At 43.6% G+C, this 27,738-nt stretch overlaps 1 long non-coding RNA gene across 1 annotated transcript in view; it reads right to left on the reverse strand.

Annotated features, from left to right (window-relative positions):
* Positions 1-27,738, reverse strand: part of LOC121463402 — an 81,967-nt gene that overhangs the window by 44,125 nt on the left and 10,104 nt on the right. Inside the window, exons 2-3 of the long non-coding RNA XR_005976436.1 lie at positions 17,939-18,012; positions 506-602 (exon numbers count right to left, since the gene is read on the reverse strand). This is a non-coding gene — a long non-coding RNA (uncharacterized LOC121463402). The remainder of the gene's footprint in view (positions 1-505; positions 603-17,938; positions 18,013-27,738) is intronic.

The following is a 27,738-nucleotide window of genomic DNA, read 5'->3' on the forward strand; positions in this document are numbered from 1 at the left end:
AAATACAACTATCAGCACCATGTCCTCTAGACTGCCACGGATCTCAGGTTAACCAAAGCCCACCCCGCGTGGAAAGACACTCTCAGAGCCACAGCTGACCTTCCGCGTGTTAGAGCAACAGCCTCACCTACACATTTGCATTTTAATAAAGGAGAATCTTCAAACCTGCTGACACCTGCACTTAGGCATCACTATGCTGTCCGAGGTTATAAGGAAAATGTGCTCATGATTTTTACCACCAGTAAGTTATCTTCTCTCGAAATCACTTCATTTACACCTATTTATTATTATAAATTATTTATTATAAAATCACCACTATTTCCCAGTGACAAAATTTAAAGAACTCAACTGAAATGTACTATGATTTAAAACCTTAAAGTTCTAAGATTCTACACTGTGTGTGTCTGTGCGTGCCTGTACACATGCATGTGGAGGCAGAGGAAGCTACATTTGTTAAAAAAGCTGGACAATGAGCAGCCAGGAGGGTGGGACAGCATCTACTTACCAGTGGCTCTGAGCTATGCTCAATGCTCCTGTGAACCAGTGATCAGTGAGGACTAGCAAGGCAGAGACATTGCAGACTCCTGCTAACTCCAGTCTTTCTGCGGGAGAACAGAAAGTGCATTACACCCAGGACAGAACTATCAGGGGACCAGAAAGAAATGGGCTCAGAGTAAAGTTAATTCATCACCCTGGAATGGTGGGTGACGGACACAGTAATCTTGTCCTTTCTGTTTTAAGACATCCCCTTCCAGCACAAGCCTAGACTGGCACAATAAAATACACACATCCTGTAACACAACCTGGTCACTTTCTACCAGTGTGACCCTTCACTAGATAAAAAATCTGCTCTCTTTAACTGATCAAACACTTTTCATTCAAAAAGAGGGGGAACATTTATTAATTTATTTTTATGAGCATTGGTGTTTTGCCTAAATTCACGTCTCTGTGAAGACATCAGGTCCCCTGGAACTGGAGTCACAGATAGTCATGAGCCACCATGAAGGTGCTGTTAATCGAACCCAGGTTCTCGGTGAGAGCAGTCAGAGCTCTAATCACTGACCAATCTCCCCAGGCCAAAGGGAAAACATTCCAAGGACTGAAGCTGGGCACAAGGGTGTTTATCTACAATGGAGGGAAAGTGGGAGGCCAAGGTAGGAGGACTGCCATGATCTGGGAGCCAGCCTGAGCTACACAGTACATCTAGGCCAACCTGGGACCAGCATAAAGTCCCATCTCAAGATGGAGGGAGAAAGAGAGGTCAAGGGGGAATAGAATAGAGAGAAGAGAAGAGGAAAACAGAATGATGGAGTTATTGACCAGTAAGCAGGACTGAAACTTTGGGCTTATTTTTAAAATATGAAAGTGATTGAATATTTATGTTACATCAAAATTGTAGAGCTGTCTTTACGCATGCAAACACCGAGAAGATCGTGGATGAGTGTAGGTGTACACTGTAATGGACCGCCACTTTTTCCCTAGCAGACAACTGTCTTCTCTCACACTGGTCTTACTGCTATTTTTTTCTAAGAAAAAAGTTAGTGTGATCTCATTATTTTAAGTTTTCTCAAATGCATTTTCAAAGGTTGGTTTCATGTCAGCCACCTGATAGCACTACCCTTCAGCTGACCCTTCTCTAGTGACACTAACAAAGAAAGTGTTTGCATCTGCGAGGAAACCCATGAGGCTCGAGGACGGTCTGTTAAATGGAAGCTGCACTCTGCTGCATGTTTAACCTGAACTGCAGTGTTTCAGCCTAAGCAGTGTTCACAGAGGCTATTTTCACCTGACATGCTGTGCTCCATCCCTGTCCCTCGAATCCATTCACCAGATCACACCTTAGCATGCTACAAACTCAACACTGTCCCTTGGAACTTTTCAACGGTTCCATGGAGATCCTGCTATCTCCTGAGTGGCTTGGTCTCCAGCCTCCCAGGCTACTCTGCCCTGTTCTCAGATCCCCTCTGCCTATGGCTTTCTCAGCTCCCTCTGTGGGACTGATCCCTCCACCATGTCAGTCCTTCATATCAGAGATGGCATCATAGCTCCACCCCAAGAGACATCATGCTGCCCTCCATCTCTAAGTCCTCCATATTTTGCTTATGATACTCTCGAAAGCCTTCTCTGAAAGCCTTCATGAGCTACACTGACTGCTACATGCTGCATAGGAGACAACACAGCTGTGTAAACCATAAACCTGGATGGTCAAAGAGGGAGAGGTCTCACTGTGGTCACTCTCTTCTCACAGGCTCTTCAAGTCTTTCAGGTGTAGTAACTGCCTAAGCTCAATGTTTTCAACAACTTTGTGTGCAAGCCCATCTCTTATTACTGCACTCCCACAGCCCCCACACTATAAACCTCTGCTTGCTCTTAATGGACTCTAGAAGGATAGTAGACTCCGTCAGCTGGGCATAGTGGTGCGCACCTTTAATCCCTGCACTTGGGAAACAGGTGAATCGCTGATCTTCAGAGTGAGTTCCAGGACAACCAGAGTTACATAATACACAAACCATCTCAAAAAAGAACACATACACCAAAAAAAACCCCACAAAACAAAACACATCACCGTGTCATTGTTTTCCTTAAATATCAATATAAATCCATACTGATAAAACCAGGATAGGAAATATGGATGGATCCAAAAGACCTAGAAACATACATGTAAATGATGTAGCATAAAAACTTAATGCAAGGACAGTATTGTGGCTCATGACACAGCACTTACAAAGCCCTGGGTTAAAGTCCCAGAAGTGTAACACTACAAAACAAAAACTTAGGAGGAAAGTGTGTGGTCATTATCTATTAACTGTGCTAGGTACTTAACCCACACTAGCCCCTTTCATCTAAAACAAACTACACTTCATATGGCCATGTGCAGCAGACACGCCTGTATCCTAGCATTCAGGAGGCAGGCGGGGAGGACTGTGGCAAGTTCCAAACAGAGCTTGAATTTAGATAGTTAGAACCCTGGCTCAGAAAGTCAAAGGCAGGGGCTACAGCTCAGCAAACAGGGTTTGTCAATACAAAGCAATCTCTAGTTACTCCATGCTGGGAATCTTAGGAGGAACATGACTTGTCCCAAGCACTTAGCTGAGAGACAATTTTCTGTCAGATTATCATATAAACACCACACTAGGATCTTCAGAACTGTCCCTGGGGATACACTGGCTGCTGACACAGGGTCTTGGGTTCAATCACAGTACAAATAGATAGGTAAGTACGTAGGTAGATAAATAACAGACACGTGTATGCAGACTTGAGAGCTACCCATGATGCCCTGCTATACCACATTAGCACATCTTCTCACATTGCTGTGTAGGCATGATACAGACCCCAAGTAGCAGAAATTAGTGCTCACGTTTACCATTGTAGGCAGTTGGTAATTAACATCTATATGCGAAATACAAGACAGGCTAGGGTATTTTTTTTTTTATTTTTTGAGTTAACGTAACTGTGCTAATTAGGGTTTCTATTGCTGAAACAAAACACCATGACCAAAAAAGCAAGATGGGGGGGGGTGGTTTCTTACACTTCAACACTGCTGTTCACCACTGAAGGAAGTCAGGACAGGGACTCAAACAGGGCAGGATCCCGAAGATGCAGAGGCCATGGAGGGGAGTTGCTTGCTGGCTTGCTTCTCCTGGCTTGCTCAGCCACCTTCTTACAGAACGCAGGACTGCCAACCCAGGGATGGCACCACCCACCATGGCCTGTGCCCTCCCTCAATGGTCACTAAATGAGAAGATATTACAGCTGAATCTCATGGAGGCATTTCCTCAGCTGAGGCTCCTTGCTCTGATAACTCTAGTTCGCGTCAAGCTGACACACAAAACCAGCCAGTACAGTACCCTGGTGTCTAAGTCACTGTTCTATTGCTGTGAAGACACCATGACCCAGGCAACTGACTTACAATTTCAGAAATGTAGCTCATTATCCCCTGGTGGGAAGCAAGGCAGCAGGCACAATGCTGGAGAAGTACATCAGATATATCCTGATCCTCGGCCGAGGGAGACATGGTCTTGGCATGGGCTTCTGAACCTCAAATCCTACGACCCTCAGTGACACACTGCCTTCAACAAGGCCACATCTCCTAATTCTTTCAAATACTGACATCCCTGGTGACTAGCATTCAATGAGTTATAGGGGCCATTCTTATTAAAACTGCCACATTCCACTCCCTGGTCCCCGTAAGTTGTAGCATATCATACTGCAAAAATGCATTCAGTCCAGTTTCAAAAGTTCCCAAAGTCTCAGTCAAAAGACTGAAGTTCAAAGTCTCTGAGACTCATGGCAATCTCTTAAGTGTGTCTTGAAATCTCCTCTGCCAACACCCTTAATCCAAAACTCCTCAATTTAGCTTCAGGCACATTTTCAGAACTAACATTCTTTGGATGACTAACATTCAAATATATGAGCTGATGGGGGTCATTCTTATTCAAACCATCATGCCTAATCAACTCAAGGGAGGACATGGTTCTTAGAAGAAACTACCCTTCTATGATCATATTCTCTCAGACGGGCAGTTGGCTGCAGCCGTCCCTCACAAAGGGTGAAAGCTGTTTCTGCCCCATTACATTAGTTATGAAAGGTTAAAATACTGTGTTCAAAAACCTAAATGGAAAAAATGGAAAGCTTTGAAAGACTCAGGACTGTTACCCTGTCTCAGAAGTGAACTAGACTTCTGTGAGGGCAAACGCCAGCCTTTATGGTTCCTTGGGAAACATTCTCTGCTTTCTTCAGGGCTTCGTTCACATTAATCAAACAAGACCTGGTTGGATCACTGTTGGGCTCAGGAGAATGCTATGGGAAGAAACGTGGACCACATCTGGCATCCCGCAGAAAGCCAATCAGATGGTCCCATTAAAGTTCTCTCCTGGCCGGGCGATGGTGGCGCACGCCTTTAATCCCAGCACTCGGGAGGCAGAGGCAGGCGGATCTCTGTGAGTTCGAGACCAGCCTGGTCCACAGAGCTAGTTCCAGGACAGGCTCCAAAGCCACAGAGAAACCCTGTCTCGAAAAACCAAAAAAAAAAAAAAAGTTCTCTCCTGTGATTTACGAACAGCACAGGCCCTGGCCTCAGGTCCGAGCTCCTTTCCGCTCACCTGCCTTGTGCCTAGGATACATTGGGCCTCCTGGCCACCTCCTGGAGAATCCAGTTCACATGCACTGTGCTCTTGGACCTATTATGTAACTGTGGTTGAAGATATTTTTCACCAGACTCTTTAAACAAAGGTCCACGTGACACGTTTCTGCTTGGGTTTAGTTCCAGGAAATGTTTGGTTTCTGCACATGTTTACGTGCTTTCTGGTTGTCAACACACAAACTATGCAATTCTCTGCTTTCCTTTACTCACTTTAGCGACTAGAAAGCACAAAGTCAAGTATGTTCACCAACTCTGCCCAACAGAACGCCTAATCCTCCAACTTTCCTTTAATGGAAGGCTGAAAACTTATTTTTTATAAACTCATTTTACCTTTTGGCCTGAAATGTGCAAGTACCACCCTGGCCTGTGAGTTCCAGAATAAATGGACAGAGGAGAGCATGGGAGTGTGCTTTTCACTGAGAGAGAGTAACGAAGAACTTAATTGTTATCCAAAAGAACCCTTCCTCCAAAAAGACACCAGTAGCCTCCTTATGCAAGCTCTGTCCACACAGCTTGACTAAGACACAAATATATTCCCAGCTGAATTTCCTTAGCAACCCTGAAAGGCCTGAAAGGTTTTGTCAGCTCCGTCACTGAGAGTTCTCTAATTACTATTTTGAACATTAAAGTGTTTTGGAGAAGTCAGCTAAAGGGTTTTCTGGCAGGTGTTCCCAGAGACTGGAGAACAGAACAAAGCACACGCATGTACAAGCCAGGGGACTCCACCAGTTGTATCGTAACGTTGGCTCTACATTCCCTGACATAAAGAGAACACACACACACACACACACACACACACCAACAACAACAACAACAACCACATTTAAAAAAAAACAACCTGATTACAAAGTTATCCCTAGGGATGCTGAGAAGTAAGTCTTGGAACAAGCATGACTCGTCCTGGTACTTAATCTGAGAAATATCTTTTCTAGCAGATCATCATGTAAACAATACACTGGGGCCTTTGCAACTGTCCCTGGGGGATATGCTGACTGGCTTCTCCAAACTTCCTTATAAAATGTAATATATACAGTACAAATGCAAAGCTCCCCGATAACCTAATGAGATAAATAAAACCCTCACAGTGTGTAATACAACTTCCTAAATTGATGTTTATCAAATATGGGAACCATGTATGGCTTGAATTAACTCAGAAAGGACTGGCTGACTGGCTTGGATTGTGGATTGAATCTTGGGCCTCGTACTTTATGGTGAGCTATACTGTGCCCAGGGAATTTTTTTAAATCAAATTTAATTTTAGTAACCCTACTCTTAATAGTAAAAATCTACCTACTGGACAGGACAAATTTTTGGTAGAATAATCATTTTGAGATTAATATATATTAATTAACATATATTATGCTAGGTCTGTGGGTGCAACACCTTTAATCCCAGCATTCAGGAGGCAAAGGCTAGATGATCTCTCATGAGTTCAAGACCAGCCTGGTGTACATAGTGAATTTCAAACAAGCCAATCTATGTAATAAAACCTTGTCTCATGAAAAGTATAGAAAAATGAACATGATGGGGAGAGGACATTTTTTAAAAGATAGTATATTATGCTGTCTCATGTTCAAATTTCTATTATCTACTGTTAGTGGAAATGTAACTCTTCTACTAATGGTTAAAAATCAGAACTTGGGGGTGTGGGAACTGTAAAGGTCAGTCAGCTCCAGGGAACACTGCCTCTCTGTGTTTTGTTTGGACACCCTGCACACAGCTCATGTGGGATTTCAAACCACATTGTGAGCTACCCAATTACCAACGGCCACACACACAGCTCATGAATCCTGGGGGAAAGTACGGCGTGCCAGCAGAGGACTTAGGGGAACAGAATACAATTTCAGGTACTTCTATCTGGGGGAGAAGTACCTGTCTGTCCACAAGCTCTTCTCTCTGGCGTCAAGACAGTAACCAAGCAAAGGAAGCTCAGGGGTAGGGGGTGGGGGGAGGACGGGACAGGACACATGACATGCTGGTTTGGAAGCCTCATGTTCGAAACAGAAAGCAGGGTGTCCTCTAGTGAGAGCAGCCAGTTTTCAGAGTTCCCATCGAAGTCAGACATCCATTCTGCAGAGTATGGTCTCCTAGGGATCTCACGGGTGCAGCATCACACCAAGAATTCAGAATTAACCCTCAGCTCCTAATACCACAGGCACACTCACCAAACAGAGGGAAGAGTTACCACGCACTGCTAGGCAACAGGGCTGACTTTCTCCTTAAGGTTTGGGGAAGTCAACAGGATATTTATCCGGGGTTAATTTTGTCCTTAAAGAACAATTATTCTTAAACTACCTTCGTATTTAGAAGATAAAACCTGACATGGTAGAACAAAAAGACATGTTTAGTACTGTTAAAAAGCCAACAAACTCACAGTTTTGTTAATGAAGCATTTCCTTTAAGGACTAGAAAACACAACAAAGGTAATGATTTGATAATACAATAGACGTCTTTTTGTTTGTTTTCCAAGTCAGGGTTTTCTCTAACAATCCTAGATTTCCTGGAACTCGCTCTGTAGACTAAGCTGGCCTCGAACTCACAGAGATCTGCCTGCCTCTGCTCCCCAAGGGCTGGGATTAAAGGTATGTATCAACTGAAACTATACACTTCCTAAGCTTCCTAAGGATAAGTCTAACGAAAGAACCCACAAGAGTTTTGAAAAGAAAACTCATAAGTTGAGCAAATGAAGGAATCTATTCTTTTAGAGTAAATGTCCCTTATCCTTGAACTTGGACTTACTGACTTTAACTAAAATCTCTATGGAGTCTTTCAAGGAAAAGGGCCAAAAATAGCCTTCAAAACCGTGAAGGGAAGGTAGGTAATCTGTCTCCTAGAAATCATAGTTTTATATAAAACAATGATAAATAAAATATTAAGGACAAATAAAATCCCAAGGCACCCAAAAAAACTCATAATTTCAAAATTTTCTGTGTATCTATTATATGTACATACATGTGCATGTTGGTGTGTAAGCAGGTCCATACATGTGAACACCGGGGGACAACTTCCAGTGTCCTTCCTCACATGCACCTTTCAAGAGACAGGGTCTCTTTACTGCAAGCAAGGCCTAGGACTCTGCCTGACTCACTCCCCAGCCTAAACCACCATCCTGGCTTTGGTTCTGGGGACTGAATTCAAGCCTTGCCAAACACCTTATCAGCTGAGCTACTTTCCGGGCCCCTTTCAGACAGAAATATGACACACTGGAAAGTGGGGGAGATAGGGGAGAAAGGAGGAGGAAAGGTATAAGGGAAAGGAGAGTGGGAATGGGAGAAGACAGGGCTGAGGCTGCAAGGAAAGCCACCCAAAGGATATGCTACTGTCAAGAAAATATTCTGTTTCCTATCACATGTGGTTCTACCAAGAAACACAGGAAATAAAGCACCTGTCCTTAAGCAATAGCCCACACATTTAGAATTTTAATAGAGAATTAGTAAGTACATGAGATAAATGTAGTATGGACTACATCATACAGAGGCCAGGGGGTCAGGGCAACAGAGGTGAGGCAGGTAGTGAATACGGACCAACTCTGAAATAAAGAGAATTATGACATTACATGCTGATTTACCTTTAAAGACAGGAAGGTAAAACTTTAGGGGGTAAGGTATGCTTGCTATCAGTAGAGGAGATGAAAAACTGAGAAAAGGCATGTCTACATAGAAACCATGTAGCTTGGCATCCAACATCTAGCTAGCAGGGTCCGGAGGTCAAAGGCATTCAACAAGCATTTGTTGAGGTAGGCAATGATTTAATGGAGGATGGACAAGCTTGAGTTTGAAATAATGCTTAATAGTTAAGCAGAAGATTCTCCTAGGAATGCCTGTGACTGAAACTGCTTTTTATAAAAATAATTGTTTTCCATTAACACAATGGCCTTCAGGAATACAGACAGTTTGGTAATCCAACACCTGTGCATAAAAACCAGACCTGTATCCAGAGATTCAACCAAGAAGCACTAGGGTACAATTCTAAACAGGGGTTATCCTAACCAGACTACTCAGTTCAACTTATTTACAAACAACATCCTGAAAGAACAGAGCAATAGTGCTCAGAAGAATGTTGAGACCATTCATCATCGTATTATAGAATACTGACCTCTTTAAACTAGCCGGTCTGCTCTGTCAGCAGAGCTGTTTTCCCTAGGATTTGCTGTTCTTCTCAAGGAGAACCCTGCATCCAGAGTCGTCCTCTGTGGCCTCCTAGTGCTCGCCATGGAGAATGACAGCCTCTCTGTCCTTAGTAATAGCTCTACAGTCAACCCTTCTACTCAAACAGGGCAAGCAGACTCCTTTCTTTCCTGTTCTTCTATACAGGTAATGCTGATCCTCAGAGTAACAGTTCAGTATTTCTGGACCAAACCACGCTGAGAGGTAGACAAGGAAGACTTACAATCGTGGGTGTCGTTTCCTGACCAAACCCAAGAAGCTGCCTCCCCAGGAAGCCACCTAACTAATGTAAAGGAATCTTTCTGGGTTTTGTTTGCGTCCAACAAGATTTTAATTAGTTTGTTCCTGCCTTGCATAGAATTCTTTTTTATTGCAATCCTAGAATATTCACCACTCTATTTCTCTATGACAGGTCACTATCAACAGTGACTGCCTCTGCCTCCCAGAGCACTCACGCTTGACTGAGCTCTTGATCAGAGCCTTGGCCACTTCCAGCCTGACCCTAAGGCCCACAACCTTTCTGGGAGGCAACAAAGATAACACAGCTACTAGGGAAAAGACTATTGGGCCAGAGAGGAGGCCACGTGCTGGCTAGCAACTGCTATCCCCGAGGGACTTGGTGAACACAACAGCAAGGGTCTGTTTCACAGGACCACAAGTAACATTTTAGACATAAGTAGTTAAGTCTGGGGAAAAGTCCAGGAATGAGAAAAGTGTTAAGTATATCTAAATACACGATGCCCAAACACAATCATTAATTAAAACAAAACAAAAAGCTATGATGGAGAGAAAAGCTAACTACGGACTCTGCTGTGAATAACGTGCTCCCAGTCACTACGATGTAAATGCTGTGCATTATGAAAATGTAATTATCACAATCAAGAGGGTGGGGCTCAGCACACAGGGTGGGCGGGGTGTGTAGCAAAGGTAAATTCTAGCATGAGAAATCAAAGTTCGTGACTAGTTAATGAGCTGTACATACAAAATGGACAGAACACCACTTGGCAGGCAGCAGTTATGAACCACAAAGCTTTGCATGGCCCCATTTCGAAGCTGGGGCATGTCCCTCACGTCATACTTCTGAAACAAGCGTATGACTTTCCTAAACAAAAAATTATGTCATGCCTACGTTCAATTGTCAGGCAAACAGCTATGTGTGCATGTACTCTGTACAAGAAAAGCTAGAGACAAAGAAGCTTTTCCAGGTATTTTTTCCTTTTCTAGTTCTTTTTCCATCTTTTTAGACTACCCCTTTAAATACAGCTAATAAGTAAGCATGATTGGAGTGAAATTAATGATTTATCAAAAGTAAAACATGAACTAGTGTCCCAGACAAGCACACTATCTACCACTAGGCGGCAGTATAGAGGGTAATTTCAGAAATGCATAATGAGATTCAAACTGTCAAATTACAAGAATGCTTTTTTTCGGGAGACGAGGATATGATCAAATCAGTCACATTTTTAAGCTATTATGTCATTTCAGAAGAAGATATGGTTACTGAGAAAAAAATTATATAATCAAGTTAAATATTTCCAATTTATTTGATATACCAACATACTTTTCAAATAGTTTTAAACAGAAATAATGCTGCATGTATTTCCCAGTTTCCAAAACAACAATAAGTTCGAGGCCAGCCTGGTCTACAAGAGCTAGTTCCAAGACAGGCTCCAAAACCACAGAGAAACCCTGTCTCGAAAAACCAAAAAAAAAAAAAAAAAAAACAAAACAACAATAATTTTTTTAAATGTATTTCATTGCAAAACTGTGGGGGTTTTGTGCTGGGACTGGCTAGTTTTAAAAAAAAACAAACAAAAAACCTGTAATTCCCAAAATCCTCTTTCCATCTATGGCTCTAGGCCAGGATCAGTACACAGGCACTTACTTGAGATCTGAAGAGGAATCCCATAATGCTTCCTCTGAGAAAGTACACTTAGCCACTGAGCCATTTCTGCCACTCCTTTCTAATCTGTCAAATTATTTTTTACTGGTTTTATACACTTTTCCCGAAACCTTCCAAATTTGGTAAACCAGGCAAATGTGACCGTCAACCATCAACATGGCTCCTGAAGTGAACATGGGACACCAGACCTGGACAAGTGTAACTGGCTCAACAAGTGTCTAGTACAAGAATGGATGAGTTGAGTTACTGTCATTTCTGGATAGGGCTATTTTAATTTTCTAATATCAAAGAAAATGGGAAATATTAACTACTTGTCTGTTTTTGTTCTAGTTCTGGCCTGTTTCTCAGGGTAGTGCCATCCAGTCTGGGTGACCTTTCCATACAGAGAACACCTCAACCCTTATCTCTAGCAATGAACTTCCAACCAAGTCACACTCCTCGGACTCCGGGAACACCACTGAGTTCACAGACGTGTTGCTGGTTTTGTCATTTTTGAGTCATATACAATCAGGGCTTCTGAACCCTTTACAACCACTGTCTGTTTTCGGCCTAGAGCACCCTAAGGCATCTTCCTGTTGGCATGGGACAGATGTGGATCCTTTCAAGGTATAGGAGAACCTTTTCCAAAGGTGAACATCTGGCCCATGTCAACACCAGGATCTGAACTCACCAGGGCTCTGCTCCAATCTGAAGCTCATCAGAGCTCTCGACCACCATCGACAGTGCTTCTCCACCTGCCCCAGTAGATCAGACAGTGCAAAAGCAAAGCCTGACCTGATTTATTCCTTCATGGGTGTGCATGTGTGTGCAGGTCAGAGGTCAGCCTCAAATGTTCTTCCTTCTTCAGTCGGTCACCAACCCCTTGTGTTTTCACAGCCTTTCATCAGTCTGGGGCTTACCAAGTAAGCAGGCTGGTCAGCTAAGTCCACGGGTCTACTCCTCTCCACCTCTCTAGGGCTGGGATTATGTATGGACTACTACCACCACACCCAACTTTTTACACCGGCTTTGGGAACTGAACTCAGATCCTCATGCGTGTTCAGGCAGCTCCCTACTGACCTCCCCAGCCCAGCAATCCCTTTGTGTATGTCTCCAATCCAAAGCATTTAATATCAAATATCACACTTATGCAAATACCCTTGTGTTTTAGCATGTGACTAAACACATTGATTTTGACTATTAGCTGAGGTATGACCTTCTCTCAAAAACAAGGCCTCTCCCACTGAAACTACAAAGCTGCCTGGGTTTCTTAAAAGCAGTCCTTGGGCTTCCCACAGGTCAGGGAACCCTGATTGCTCTTCGAGCAGATGAGGGGGGGGGGGGGACTTGATCGGGGGAGGGGGAGGGAAATGGGAAGCGGTTGTGGGGACGAGGCAGAAATCCTTAATAAATAAATAAATTAAAAAATAAATAAAAAAAAAGCCAATGCAATGCAGACACTGGAGACGAACACAAAAGCCAGTGCTAAAGCAAACTAGATAGAGTTCTGAGGCCCATGCAGCACAGAGCTGCACCACTGCAAGACCACAGCTATCCTTCAGGCCACACACCTATTAACGCTACAGCTCCAGACACTCCATTCTGCCTCTCGCACTGACTTCCCATCCCCAATGGATGTGTGAACTTGAGTTCTAGCCCCTGCCCCACTGTTATGAAGTGAGCCAAACCAGCAAGCAATGTTGTAAGGATGCCAATTAGTAAATTTATCTATAGGCAGAAGGCTATGTCAAACAGCACCTTCCTGCCAGTCCCCAGGGAAGGTTCACACTTGGATTGTCACCCCATCTTAATTAAATACACAGGAAACGAAGTCTACAAAGACATCTTCTGCTCTCGTGTCTGCTAGTAAGAAACACCTAGTTGGTGCTCTGCAGTAAGTAACAGACTGAGCATTTGTCTGAATACACCAAAAATCTCACCAACATGCATCTTGGAATAAAAAAACCTAACAGTCTGGATGTTTTAAGCACAATTACCTCACAGTATTCAATTATTAGGCTAGGCCTAACAGAAGGAACCCTTCCAAACCCCTCTGGCTAGCAAGCCCCTGGGGTCAGTCCATCTCCACCAGACCCAGACTGAGCAAGTCTCAAGAGAAATTCTTTTCCTGTTGGGTGCCAGGTATAGTTCTTTCAAATTAAATGCCTTCTCTCCACAGCTGTTGGACCCACCACCATCTAACCACCCAATCTCCTCCTTCCAGAATCTTCCCTTTGCCCGGTGTATTCTTGGGCTTGCTCCTGTTCTACTCAATATGGATTCTCACTTCTTGCTGAATGCCCAGAATCACCCACTCACCTGACTCACGGAGTCACACAAGTTGCATCCTACAAAAATATCCTTTTCCACGGCATGTGCACCCTGCATTCCTTTACACTTTGATAAAACAGCAGCATGCGAACACGCAACTACAGTCCATATCCCTTGGCTTTGGTCAGATGCCCTTCTTCGTCTATGGTTTTCAAGATGAGACCATTTCCTCCAGAGACTTGAACTTAACTAGTTGTTGTTACAGCCTTTATGAAAGGTGGTAACTAGCTGTCATAAAAGTTATTCCGTCTCCATCAGACAACCACCTTAAATCCGAGGCTGAGACTGCTACTCACTTAGAAACTGAACTGTATGAACCACTGACAGACTAGAGATCTTACAACCTCCATCGGAGAGAAGAAACGGAATGGACAGAAAACACTCATCTCTTCTCCAGGAAGCTTAGAGGAGACCTGAAGACATCTGGCATCCCTTTCCACGGACTGTTAGCTGTCTTCCCGTGTGCAGGAGGCTGTAATCTCATCCCCTTGGATGGTCCCACAGAACCACTTATCATCTTCCAAAGCATCCGTATCAAGACTGAATCCAGCTGCTGGTACTCTTCCTGCCTTTTATCTCCTTCTAGAAAGGGCTTCCGAGAATACCTCTAAAATCAACATGAGCTTCAGACCATGGTTCTCTCTGACAACTGGTCACGGGATGACGATACAACTCTCAACCAGCAGGTCTCTCTCAGGTTCCAAAGCAACACACTGAACAGAGACATACAGAAAAAGCCGGCTGAGAACTACACCAAAGGCCGAGCTTCCTCCCAGAGGCCCCGAGTGGAGCGACTATGGCTCAATGAATGGCTCCGGGTACGCTCTCAGGACTGCCCACTCCAACAGCCTGGGATTTCATGCTCATCAGTCTTAGATCTTCAAAGAGAAATGATTTTCACTGGCACAATATATAGAGACTCAGAAAGAGATATTTAAAAAAAAAAAGAAGGAAAAAGCAACCCTTCAACATAGCAATTTTCAGATTATAGCTTTTGGCTTGAAATGCAGATTACTTGAATAATATTTGGTTTGCAGAGAGCCTTAAAAATCAGTGGGTTTTTTTTTTTTGGAGGGAGTCTCTTTTCTATGACTGATAGAAACTCTTAGTTATTTTATCGTTTTTTTAAAAAAGGTAGTTTCCTTCTTAAATCTATCCTCCAAATCTATCAACTATGTTCTGACAGCTAAATCAGAACTAACTGGACAATAACCTCATACAACAGACTGGACTGTGAGATGAATTAGTTATATACAACCAATCTGGAACAAAGGTCTGATACTGTTTTGACTTTAACCTTTTCTATGACTCATCTTTTATATGTGTGTCTTGCTTGTATGTATGTATGTATGTATGTGCTCCACGTGTGTGCCTCATGCCTATAGTCATCACAGCTGGTCCCAGATACCCTGGAACTGACTGTGAGCCACTCTGCAGGTACTGGGAACCAAACCTGGGTCCTATGCTAGAGCAGCAAGTGCTCTTAACTGTGGAACCATCTCTCTAGTCCCCTATTTGTTCTGAAAGGCTTAAGGACTGAATCAAACTGTTTAGTATCAAAGTAGCTGGATATTTTCGCTGGACAACAGGGCAACCTTAAAAAGCACAGCTGTGACCCCAGCGGTGAAGAGCTGAGGCAGGAGGATGCTTAAGTTCTGGGTCAGTGCAGGCCACATAATGAAAATCTGTCTCAAAGAAATACTGAGGTGAACTATGATGCATGCTAAGACACAGATGGAACTCTGAACACACTAAGCGAAGTGAAGTGAGTCCGTCACAGGATAGACGCTACCTGGCGCATCTTAAGGGAGAGCTGTTTACTGTGCAGAACATCTCAGTTGCAGGAGATGTATGGGAGTGAGGTATGTGATGCCATCTGCGCACTTAATTAAGGATAGAAAACACTATTTTAACACACAATGGTTAATTTTTAAAAAGTTAAATATTCAAAAGAATCTTAAACTGTCTTGAAAAACAGCAATGATTTAAGAGATCAATCATGAAGCAGTTCTAACTCCCAGGCAAGAGGCTACTTTTTCAGAGAAAGCTCAGGATTTTCTAACTCCTTCCATTCCCTACCTTCACCTATACCATGCCCTGGTTACTGGGAAAAAAATCATTTCCTCTCCTGCCCCTTGCTGCTCTTTCTAAATCCCCACAATGGCTGTTCCAAGGAGTCGCCATCTTTTCAAGTCCTCTAGCCGACCTACATCATTCCTTTGAATTTGAAACATCCCACAATTCCCCGCAGCCAGCATGGGAACGAAGACCCATCCTCAGCACTCTACATAGCGCCCTCTCCAAGCTCATTCCTCACTACTCTCCTGCTGCCACGAGCTCAAGCCCTGAAGTCCCCACCTCTACAGTGTGCCACACAGAGCCCCGGAAACTTTTCCTGCATCTCCCCAGTATGATCAACAGTAATTTTTCTAAAGACTCCAGACAAACCTCAGAATGTACAGACCACCCCCAAGCAAGTTAATTGGGAATGGGACAAATGTCTGACCAGGCTGGGCACGAGGACACAGCATACATCACAGCACTGCATGTGGTTTCTGGTTCCCTGACACCCCCGCCTCAGAACACTTCAGATGAGCAGCTCTGTCACTCCACTCCAGTCAGCCCCAGATCCTTTCCCTCTCTAGTCCCAGATCTCCAGCCCCCGTGCCGCTACTGTTCTAGAGGCATAAACAGGGAGAGAAAAGCATGCATGCTCTTGTTCATTAACATATTAAATGTAGGGCTGTTCAAGAAAGTCTGTCTTAAACCTTTCTTCTAAAGAGCTACCAGTTTGGACATCAAATTTGTAAATGAATATTAATTACAGATGTCCTGGAAGCTCAACAATGTAGTTTTCAAAACATTCTGAAATCAGAGGAGCTTGGAGGGTGGCAATATTTCCTGAGGGTGTAGACACTGGGAATGGGATAAATGACCTAAGAACTTTCTAGATCTGCTGATGTCCAAGAAAGAATGTACAGAAAAAGCAGTAAGAATAGGATGGGTAAGAACAGGAAAAGAGAAAGGAAACAGTAAAAGGGGTGGGGGTCAATTACCTAGAGTTTTTGTCAACTGCCCAAATAAACTGGCCAAAGATGTTTGCCAATCTACTTAGATCTTTAACACGGGAATGACAATGCAGCTATCTCCTAAGAACACACTCCTCTCCTCCTGCCTTCCTTCTTACACCTGCGCACACATGGAAGCAGCTTGATGCCTATTTGGGGAGCACTAAGGACTACCTGCAGTTTGAGGCAGGGCACGTTTGCAGCCCACACCCTTTTCCATGCCCCTGCCGTCACTTATCTCCTGGGCTACACAGAGTAGGGTTTTCCCAATCCTCCATTTCCGCCGTTTCTTCTCATACTCCTGGCCTCCCATGTATTCTGCAAGACCAGACTCTATTCATGTAAGGCTGCCCTTCTGATTTAAAGATCATACTGACCACAACCAATCTGGTATTTTTGTGCTAAAAGAAACTTAACAATAGTTCCTTTATCCCAGCATGAGGTATATGCTGCTCTTTAGGAAGGATGGTGTATACCTGTAAAGCCAGCACTGGGGAAATGGGAGATGGGGAGGATGGGGTTCCACAAGGCCAATCTCAGCTACAGGGAGTTCATGGTAGCTTGACCTACATAAAATCCTATCTCAGAACAACAGCGACAACATCATCATTATCAAACAAAGCAAAACTCTTTTAGAACCACAGCAATTATTGCCAGTTTGGTTTAGGTTCTCTTAAGTATTTAGTAGACTTAAAATCTTATTCAAGAAAAACAACAGGAAAATAATCACTATACCACATGGTAGAGGAAATGCAGCCACGATTCAGAGGAACCTTGATGTTTAATCTGAAGAAGTCCTTATTGCATTTAACCTCAAGTCTTTATCGAAACCTTAGAATATACTGTTATATATAAAGACTTACAAGCTATTTTCCTAATGTGAAAACTGATTATGTTTTATGTAGACATACATGCATAGGTGAGTATTAAGTATGATCTCAATTTACCATTTACATGACAGTCATTTTAATCATATTTGTTATGTATAAATTCAGGTTTAATTAACAAAAACTTAAGAGAATCATGCTTAATGTGGAAGGTAATAAATTACAGTCTCTTATAAAAGCATTTTAAAAAGCCATAAGCAGAAGGGAGGGGAGAGGAGGAGGAGTAGGGCTGGCGAGATGGCTCAGAGGGTAAGGGAGTCCTTCACAAAGCCTGACAAAATGACCTGCCTGACTTCGGAGGAGAGAACCAGTGGCCACAAGCTGTTCTCTGACCCCCACATGTGTGCTGTGGTGCACATACTTGAGCATGCACACATATAAAAACACATTTCAAGAGTGGAGGACAGTTAGAAGGCGGCTGTGGAAGAGAAAAAAAAATAAGGGAAACAGATTTCACTTACAGTTAAGATTGCCAGAAGTGTGTGAGACAAAACTCCGCCTGCAGAGGACACCATCCCTGGGAGCCATGGTGGTTCTAAAAAGAATCATGAAGACAGAAGATTTCAACATCAAAGAAAGGGAACTTCCGGAATGCCAGTCACTTGTTCTCCCAATCTCAAGCAATTTAAAAAGTTGAGCATCGGGGGCTGGAGAGATGGCTCAGTGGTTAAGAGCATTGCCTGCTCTTCCAAAGGTCATGAGGTCAATTCCCAGCAACCACATGGTGGCTCACAACCATCTGTAATGAGATTTAGTGCCCTCTTCTGGCCTGCGGACACATACACACAGAATATTGTATACATAATAAATAAATAAATAAATAAATAAATAAATAAATAAAGTAAGTTGAGCATCTATGTAGATGTGATAATCCAATTTCCAAAGTTCTACCACACTTAAACGGCCGTCACCTTCACAGTTCCGCAAATGCTTTCTTTCTAAACACAGCTCTCTTCAAACCCCAACACCTGAGGGCTCTGGATGGCTCCAGTTCCCTCCTGCCAGGAAGGCAGCTGCTCTTCCTTCACCCTCTTGCTACACATCTGCCTCATTTCTGCAGCCCTGCACCGAACTGCGCACCCCCTGCCCCGTCCCGGCCCTCATGGTGGCACCTCTCTGGGGAGAGGTTTCAACCTGGATCTTGGCTGTTCAATTTCAACTCCTTAGGAATCTCCCCCTGAATGTTCACAACCAAATCGGCTCCCCCTTTCCCTCAAAGCCTGCTTTCCTTCCCAATTCTGACATGCTTGGTCTCTCTCTTCCTTGTGGTTGGCTCATCATTCTGAGGCCGCCATTCTTCCACTCACCCTACTTCTCCCCCACTCCCCCACCTCAGCTAAACCTCTCTTCCTGCACCGGGGAGGTCTCTCTCGGTCAGATAACCTTCACCACTACGACCAGCTCCTTCTTCTTAGACACCCTGGGGGTGGCGGAGGGGGAGGAGTGTTTTCCCTTTTCAAACGTTAGCACCACTCCTTTTTAGAACAGACAGGACAGTGTGTAGGTTTCACAATCTGTTCCCAGATCCTTCGACATTCCCTCTTGAAAATGTGAAACTTAGATCCCCTGCTCTTGGATGTGGGCCGAACTTACAGCTTGTTTCTAAGGAATAGAACGTGGAGAGAGTGACCGAGGACGGCTTCCAACAGGAAGATCAAAAGGCACTGAAGCATCTGCCCTGTTTCACTGGATCTCTCCATCAGGGGATGCTCCTCTCGGTGGAGAAACTCAAGCCTCCACAAGCCACCAGCACCAGGGAATGCACCGCCCTGCAAGAGGACCCTCCAGCCTAACCAGCAGGAGGACGGGAACCTAACATTTTTGACTGAATACCAGAAGAGATCCCAGTCCCGAACCCAACCAACCCCATTCCACCCCCCAACACACTGCTAGAGAAAATTAGTGTTTACTGTTAACTCCAACCTCTGAATTTGAGGGTGATTTGTCACCTTGCCAGAAGACTCTCTGATGTCAAGGAAACCAAACCTCAAGTGTTTCTTTGGGCCTCACCTCAAAGTCATCTTTGCATAGAGACACCATTTTAGTGTAGGATGTTTCTATCCCTGGCAAGATGAAGTCAGTTTAACCTATGTCACAAGCACACCAAACTAACTTTCTGCACGCTTCTGTGGGAGGGGAGGATAAAACAAGGTCTCACTACATAGCCCTGGATCTGGAACTTGCTGTGCAGTCCAAGTTAGCTCCGAACTCAAGAGATCCACCCGCTCCTGCCCCTTGAGTGTGGGTTTGAGGGTGTTGACACTAGACCCAGCAATGCCTTCTTTTGGGCTCCACTCAAGGTTTCCTCCCATGAGAACTTTCACATGTACATAAACGTCGTTTTCAAGACTATGTTCCAGTTATTCAAGGTAGAAGCTGTGACTTATGCTACTTTATTATTCACAGTGCTCTGGCAACTGAACCTCGGGTCTCCCATACACTGAATAACTGAACTGTATCCCCAGCCCCTGCTACTGTGTATTACCCAGGTTAATGAACACACACAACTTTTAGAGGAGTAATTTTGCGGTGTTTTTCCTTAAAAAGTAAGTTTGAAGATCTGAAAACAATGTACATATGCACTAAAGTTTGCACAACTTCATCAGATAACTTGGCAGCACTTATTACCCCCCAAATCCAGATGGTTTATGAATAAGCAATTCCAATTCTAACTGCTTGGAAGTGGGAAAATTCAAAGTAACATGCATACATCAACAGAGGCAAAGTTAAATTAAATTAGGGCATGGCAAACTACCCTGGATCCATTTTACAAAATAAAATGGGTCAACATGTACTGACCTGCTTGACAGAATAGTAAGTGGAAAAAATGCAAGTTTCATAATAAGAAATGTGTAAAATCCATTAGAGGAAAATTTTAAAACATTCCAGAGAAGACACAAAAGAAGACTTAAACAAATAAGAGCTCTTATTTTCTGACAGAACAATCTAATATAAAATGTCAGTTCACTTACATAAATATATAAAATAACTGTAACTTTTACAAATACACCAAGTTTTTAAGTGGGTGACTGAAAGAGAATTTCATATTGAAAACAAAACACTCAGGTACTAGAGGGAGGATGGTATATTCTTCCAGGTGGTATAGTCCACCATAAAGCCTCCATAACGGAAAGTGTGATGCACACAGACACGACAGACCAAGAACTTCCCACATGTCAAAACAGCCTCAAGGAGACATGAACATTACCTGATTAAAACGCACTTTTAAAGAAATGGTGTTAAGGGCTGGAGAGATGGCTCAGTGGTTAAGAGCATTTCCTGCTCTTCCAAAGGTCCTGAGTTCAATTCCCAGCAACCACATGGTGGCTCACAACCATCTGTAATAAGGTCTGGTGCTCTCTTCTGGCCTTCTGCATACACACAGATAGACTATTGTATACATAATAAATAATAAATATTTAAAAAAAAAAGAAATGGTGTTAAAAAGACTGCACAGCCATTTGGAGATAAATAAAACCAGATCCCACCTCGAACCACACACAGGAATAAGCTCCAAATGAATCAGGGTCTAAAGGATCAACAGTGAAGCCATGCAGTTACTATTAGAGAGAACAGGCGTGTTCTTTACCCTGGGAGCAGGCTGCTTCACCAGGACGCAGAGGAAGCGAGGATGAAGACTCAGCAGACTGACTGTAACTATTTTTTTAATTTGAGAAGCTAGTGTTGTGAGTCACACCTGTAATCCTAGTACTTGGAAAACTGAAGCACTTCTTAGGAGAAGATCAATTAATTTTTTTTTTAAAGATTTTACTTTAAAATTACAAGGTAAGAATAATTGAGTCGGACGGTGAGCATCAATCAATGAGCCATAAAGTTTAGTAGAAAAAGAAACAGAAGCAGGTCAGCAAGACAGCTCAGTGAGTTATGGCATTTGCCGCTGCCAAGCCTGACGACCACTCCTAAAACTGTCCTCTGGCCTCCATACAAGCCTGTGCATGTGTAAGTTCCCCTCCCAAATAAACAATGTTTTTAAATAAATAAAACTAGAAAAAATACACTTATAAATAATAGAATAGTAAAAGTCTAAGAAAGATAATTCCATGAACTTTTTTGTGGGGGAATGGTGGAATAAATGACTTTAAAAAGAGCTGGTGGTGATGCACACCTTTAATCCCAGTACTTAGGAAGCAGAGGCAGGCAGATCTCTGCAGGTTTGAGGCCAGCCTGGTCTACAGTTTGAGTCTCAAGACAGCCAGAACTACACAGAGACCCTGCCTCGAAAAACCTTTAAATAAGGGGGGTGGTGGCCATATCCGGTTATCAAAGTCGGCCTTATCAGGAGTGATGCTATGAGCCTCCAGCGTGATAGTGAGGACATAATGTCCCCTAAGTGATATGTCTACCAAAGCACAGAACTTTGAGTGTCAAAGGAGAAAACATCAAACAAACCAACTAAAGACCTTCACCAATGACTGGCTAGTATTATTTAAACATGGCAATCCATCCAAATATACAAGCATAAGAGGATAGGGCAGAGGAGTCTAACCCAAAGGGTGCTCCAAAAAGCATATGCAAGCAATATTCTAAACCTCCCATATTAAAGTTTATTTAATTGTGGAATTACCCTACTCTGGGGATCATATGCTTACCTTGGAGATACAGGATGTGAAATAAAAAGCCCAGTGCTAAGGTGTAGGACACCTCTCAAATTTGTGGTTGGAGATGTTCCGGAAACACCCAAAACAATATAGACTACTATCATTGTTCTTGGTTGCCTGACAGAACTTGATGGTCAGGCCAGCTGTTGAAGACCTGTGAAAACTACACTCAATGGTCACAGGACATGGAGAAAGCAAGTCAGTACTGACCAGGAAGCTTTCTACCTCTAATGCTAATTGCTAGGTACCAGGATGCTGTGCAGACTGCCAGGGGGAAAGTCACCAACAGTCTTACTTGTTCTCTGAACTGCAAATAACAATGGGACCACAAGACACGCCTATGGATTCAACAGTGGCACAAGTATTAGTGACTACTTTCTGGTTGCATTCACAGCCTCCATGCCTCTCCCTCATCTCTTTAGGGCAAAACAATAGCGTCCTGCCAACCTAGAAAGGCCAACAACGTGCTAAGCAACAGAGAAATGCCTCGGCACTCACGTTTTGTTTTGTTTTTTAATTTTTTATTGAGAAAAAAAAAAGTTTCCACCTCCTCCCAGCCTCCCATTTCCCTCTCCCTCCACCCGCCGCTCTCCCCCTCCTCCCACTCCTCTCCCCCTCCCTCTCCAGTCCAAAGAGCAGTCAGGGTTCCCTGCCCTGTGGAAAGTCCAAGGTCCTCCCCCCTCCGTCCATGTCTAGGAAGGTGAACATCCAAACTGGCTAGGCTCCCACAAAGCCAGAACATGAAGTAGGATCAAAACCCCGTGCCATTGTCCTTGGCTTCTCATCAGCCCTCATTGTTCGCCATGTTCAGAGAGTCTGGTTTTATCCCATGCTTTTTCAGTCACAGTCCAGCTGGCCTTAGTGAGCTCCCAAAAAATCAGCCCCACTGTCTCAGTGGGTGGGTGCACCCCTCATGGTCCTGACTTCCTTGCTCATGTTCTCCCTCCTTCTGCTCCTCATTGGGGACCTTAGGAGCTCGGCACTCAAGTTTATGGGCTTTTCAGAACCAGCTTCAATCCCAGGTTTTCTCCAAATTTTACCAAAGCTCTCCTTCCAGACTGTTCCGACTAGCTTCCTTCTGCCCGGGTTCTCCTACTGAGAACTGCAAAAAACTATTCTCCTACCCCAAACAAAGCAACTCTGAGTTGGCAACAGCAAAATTCTCATAAATTTATGTAACACTGGTCTCTCACCCCATTAAATAGAAATGAGGAGAACCCCTCAAAATCCCAGTATGAATATTACTGGAGGGACCTTTCTACCAAATTAAAATTTGGAAGATGTGTACCCACTTCAGTTAGCCGAGATGCCAAACACTAGGTTTGGTGGCACGGATGAGACCCTGGTTCAATGGAAACTGTACCAAAGTAAAACAAATCGTATCCCAGACCTAGGAGGTATCTTACTCAGTAATTCAGTTCCAAAGAGGTCAAACATCAACCCACACCTGATAACTATGTGATGTCTAAGACAAAACTACTAAAACTCCAATGCTAGTCTCACGTTGCTTGTATTCCATTTCCAAGTCTCCTGAGTTTTTGGTAGAAGGAGAAATATTACTTACCTGTAGCCAATTGTGCTTAACCAGCCAAGCCACTGGAAGTCAGCTATGTGCTAGGACTAACAGAACTGAAGTCCCTCGGCTCTGAAGGCCACTGCAGCCAGACTGTACTCTCATCCTTGACAATTGTCATGTTCTTCGCACCAAATACAGTTTAAGCAATTAAAAAAACAAAAACTGCTTGAACCCAAATGTTTACTTTTATTCAGCAAATTCTTCATTAAAAACAATCCTGATATTTGTTACTTAAAAAGATTTAAATCCTAGCAGAATGTCTTCAAATATACTTCTCAATTCTACTTGAATGTCTCCTAAAGAACAATGTATACATTTTACACGCACTTTCCATCCAACAAGGATTAGCCTATATAAACAAATTAAAACTTCAGAAATACTTCCTATTCATTACTATGCATCAGCATGAATGTTTACGGACTACAACAATGTCAACATTAGAGTCAAAGCTGTCTTTAGTTTTAGAGGGCCCTCAGTTTGGGGGTGGGGGTCATGTGGGACCTTCCATTTATCTGCAGTCCTAGAAAGAGCAAATGGAAAAGGCAGATAGATAGAACCCACATAGAAAATATATATATATATATATATACACGCACACACATATATAATATATATAAATACATATAAATTTGAGAAACTGAGTAAGGAAAGGAAAGAGGGAGAGACAGGATGAAGGGGAATAAAGGCCAAAATTGGGTATGCAGAGCCACAGTATACCAGCATCCCACAAAACATTCAAGATACATTCAAAGATTTTTTTGTTTGTTTTCTTTTGAGACAGAAAGTGTAACTAAAGCGATCACGTTTGCTTGCACATCTTAGCTAGGCTCCACACTGAAGACTTGGAAGACTATCAGTGAAAGGTAACTCAAAAGTCCACAACCCCAAATACAGGCCGGGGGTCGGGGGTAACGTCCCTGAGCCCACAGGTTCCTGGAGAATAACCTCCCCCAAGCTCAGAGCTCTGACTCCAGAAGGGCACCACGGTATGTTAGCAAGTGTTACATAAGCCCACACAATTACAGGTCTGCCCTCGCAACCAGGAGACACCCTCCAACAACAACAAAATGCAGGGAGTGCAGAGGCATTTCCAGTCGACTCTTGGGGTGCTGCTGCGGCTGTCCTCAAGAATGCAGCGTGGCTTTCTGGGTTAACAGTCTGGGATCACTTGGACAGAGCACGTGCCTAGGTTACCATGCCATCACCATGTCCCCAACATAGAAATGTCATCGGGACACTGGAGACCAAGGTTTCTGTCTGGAACCCCGAATAATCCTTTTGGGTTTTGTGGTAGCGGGGGCTGAACCCAAGGCCGACACTATGCACAAGCTCTCCTACTGAGCAGCACCCCCAGTCCTGACCTTGTATTTAATATGAAATGACTAACTAGGACACTGGTTCATTAAAGCAAAGAAGTCCTCGTTGCACACGGCTCATTAGATAGTTACAAAGAAGGGTGGCTATGAGCAGAGCCCTTGGTTTCTCTTCCAGAATTAAATTAGCAGCAGGAAAAATCTCAACTTGGAACTCCCTAAAAGTGGGAGCAAGGAGGGCTCTGGGCACACTTTCCCACGAAAACAGTTATGTTCTACAAGGCAAAAGCATAAGCTAGAAGGTTCAGAGATGAAATCCAAAAGAGGGCTATGAATGATCTTTAAACATGTTTTACTTCTTCCCATCAAACATTAGCATTTCAGACAAGAAATGCTTCAGACAGAGTTTACATACAGCGTAAGTTTTTGAAAAGGTTAAAGAAAAGCAAAGGCAAAGTAACATAACTAACTCTAGGACCACAGCTTAAGCAACCCCGATGGGTAGCACCCAGAGCTTTTAAAACATGGACAGCCCGTGCAGTACAGCAGATAGGTACCACAGTACAGCAGCAAGCACAAACAGCTGCCAGTGGCCTTGACCACAGACAGACAAGCAGTTTGGTGTAGTTGTGATTTCTTACTGGCAAGAATTCCCCTGAAAAGAGGACACAAGCTCTCAAGGTCACAGGCCATGCACAAGTTGTGCAAAAGGAAAGACCTGAAATAGCTTTAAAAAAAAAATGAGTGTACACGAAGTAACAGAAACGCTAAGCTAGTTCCCAGAAACTCCCTCAGTAGTTCAAACACCAGCACTGAAAGGCTGTCTGACTTTAGAAACCACCGCCTCCTGGGAGCAAAAAAGGTAGCAGAAATCTTCCGAATCCTGGTAGGTGATCCTACTTCAACGGCCAGAATTCTGCAAGCGGCACAGAATGTAGAGGGTGCCCTTGGGACTCACCTAAACTCCAGGAGAGAGGGGGCCAAAGAGATGCAGGTTCAAGAAAAAAAGTAGAGAAAAATTATAGAGCAATCATACTTCTCTTGTAACATAGCCTGTATTAAATAGTGTAAAATTGCAAAAAACTACAAAATTCAAAGAACTAAATTAGGAATGTGAATAAAATGTAATTAAGTGTTCTCACCACAGCAATAATGAGTTTAGTAAACTCATTTAAGGAATTCTGGATTCTCTCACCTTGGTCCCTACATCAAGACCCCTCTTCTCTCCATTACCAGCCATGTGCAATAACCACACACCCCGAGAGTCTGCGGGTACCAGTGTACAAATGGGTTCTAGTTAGCAACCGAGGGCCAGCAAGCCCTTTGTCCATCCCAACTCTCCCCAAGGAACAGATGGGGAAGAGAGAGCTTTTCCTAGAGCCCTGGAGCTAACGGGAACAGCAGCAAGCAGAGTAATCAAGTAGCCACAAATCACTGTCAGAAGGATGGTCAGTACTTCTCCTCAATGTTGATGCTAAGATCAGCAGCTGCACAGGAAGAGAACTGACAGGAACAGGAAGTGTGTGTGGAGGGAGGAAGAGCCACACAGCAGCCTTGGCCAACCAGCACTCATCCTCAGACGCTGAGCAGCACGCCTAGCCAGACAGAACCAGTTCTCACAGGCTAAACGGGCTAAAAGAAAACGGACAGATGCTCCCAAACAGTTTACAACTGTCCTTAACATTTTAACTCTGGATTATAGGAGGATTTGTTGTTGCTGCTGGTGTGTGTGTGTGTGTGTGTGTGTGTGTGTGTGTGTGTGTGATGTACACAGGTACATGTGTATGTCTAAGTACACAGTACATATAGGCATGTTCCTAGACCAGAGGTCTGTCTTGGGTGTCCTTGCTGAGATACCATCACCTTGTTTTTCTTCTTTTTGAGAGACAGATCTCTCAAGATATGAGTCTCACTGGGATCGACCCCAGTGCTAAGATTAGGAACGTGTTCCTTGATGCCTTCCACATGGGCTGGGGTGAAGGCCTCATGCTGAGCACTCTAGCAGCTGAGTCATTCCTTCCAGCCCCCGGGTTTCTCAGAACTCTCGAGTAGTGGTTCTCAACCTTCCTAAATGTTGTGACCCTTTAATACAGTTCCTTATATGTAAGTTATGGTGACCCAACCATAAAATTACTTTCATTGTTATTTCATAACTGTATTTTTTGCTACTGTTAATGAATAAGGTAAGTATCTTGTATTTTCTGAGGAGACCCCTGTGTTGTGTATCTTTTACTATTTTCACTTTTTGAGGGACCCACCATCCAGTTCCCAAATAAATCCCACACAGAGCCTTAGTTAGGAATGCCCGGCCTAAGCTTGGCTATTTTCTTGCCAGCTTTCCTTAACCTAAATTAACCCAGCTACCTTTGGCCGCTAGGCTTTTTCCTTTCTGACTTCTGTATATCTTTCCTTACTTTGTGGCTGGCCAGGTAGCTGACCTCTGATGTCCTCCTCCCTCTTGTTCTCTTGCTGCTCGCTTTCTCCTATTTATTCTCTCCGCCTGCCAGCCCCACCTATCCTTGATCCTGCCTCACTATTGGCCGTTCATCAGGTGTTTAGACAAAGAATCACAGCTTATGGTTAAACAAATGCAGCATAAACAAAAGTCACACACCTGAAAATAATATTCCTGAACACTCCTGTGAAGGTTCATCTGACCTCCCCAAAGGGGCTGAGACCTCCAGGTGGGGAACTGCTGCTCTAGGGTAAAAGGAGAAAAAACACTCAGGGAAGGATTCGGAGGGAATCCTAGG

The sequence above is a fragment of the Microtus oregoni genome, unplaced genomic scaffold (genome assembly GCF_018167655.1).
Source record: "Microtus oregoni isolate MIOR12 unplaced genomic scaffold, Mior012 000026F_ref0000081, whole genome shotgun sequence".
NCBI classification, from domain to species: domain Eukaryota; kingdom Metazoa; phylum Chordata; class Mammalia; order Rodentia; family Cricetidae; genus Microtus; species Microtus oregoni.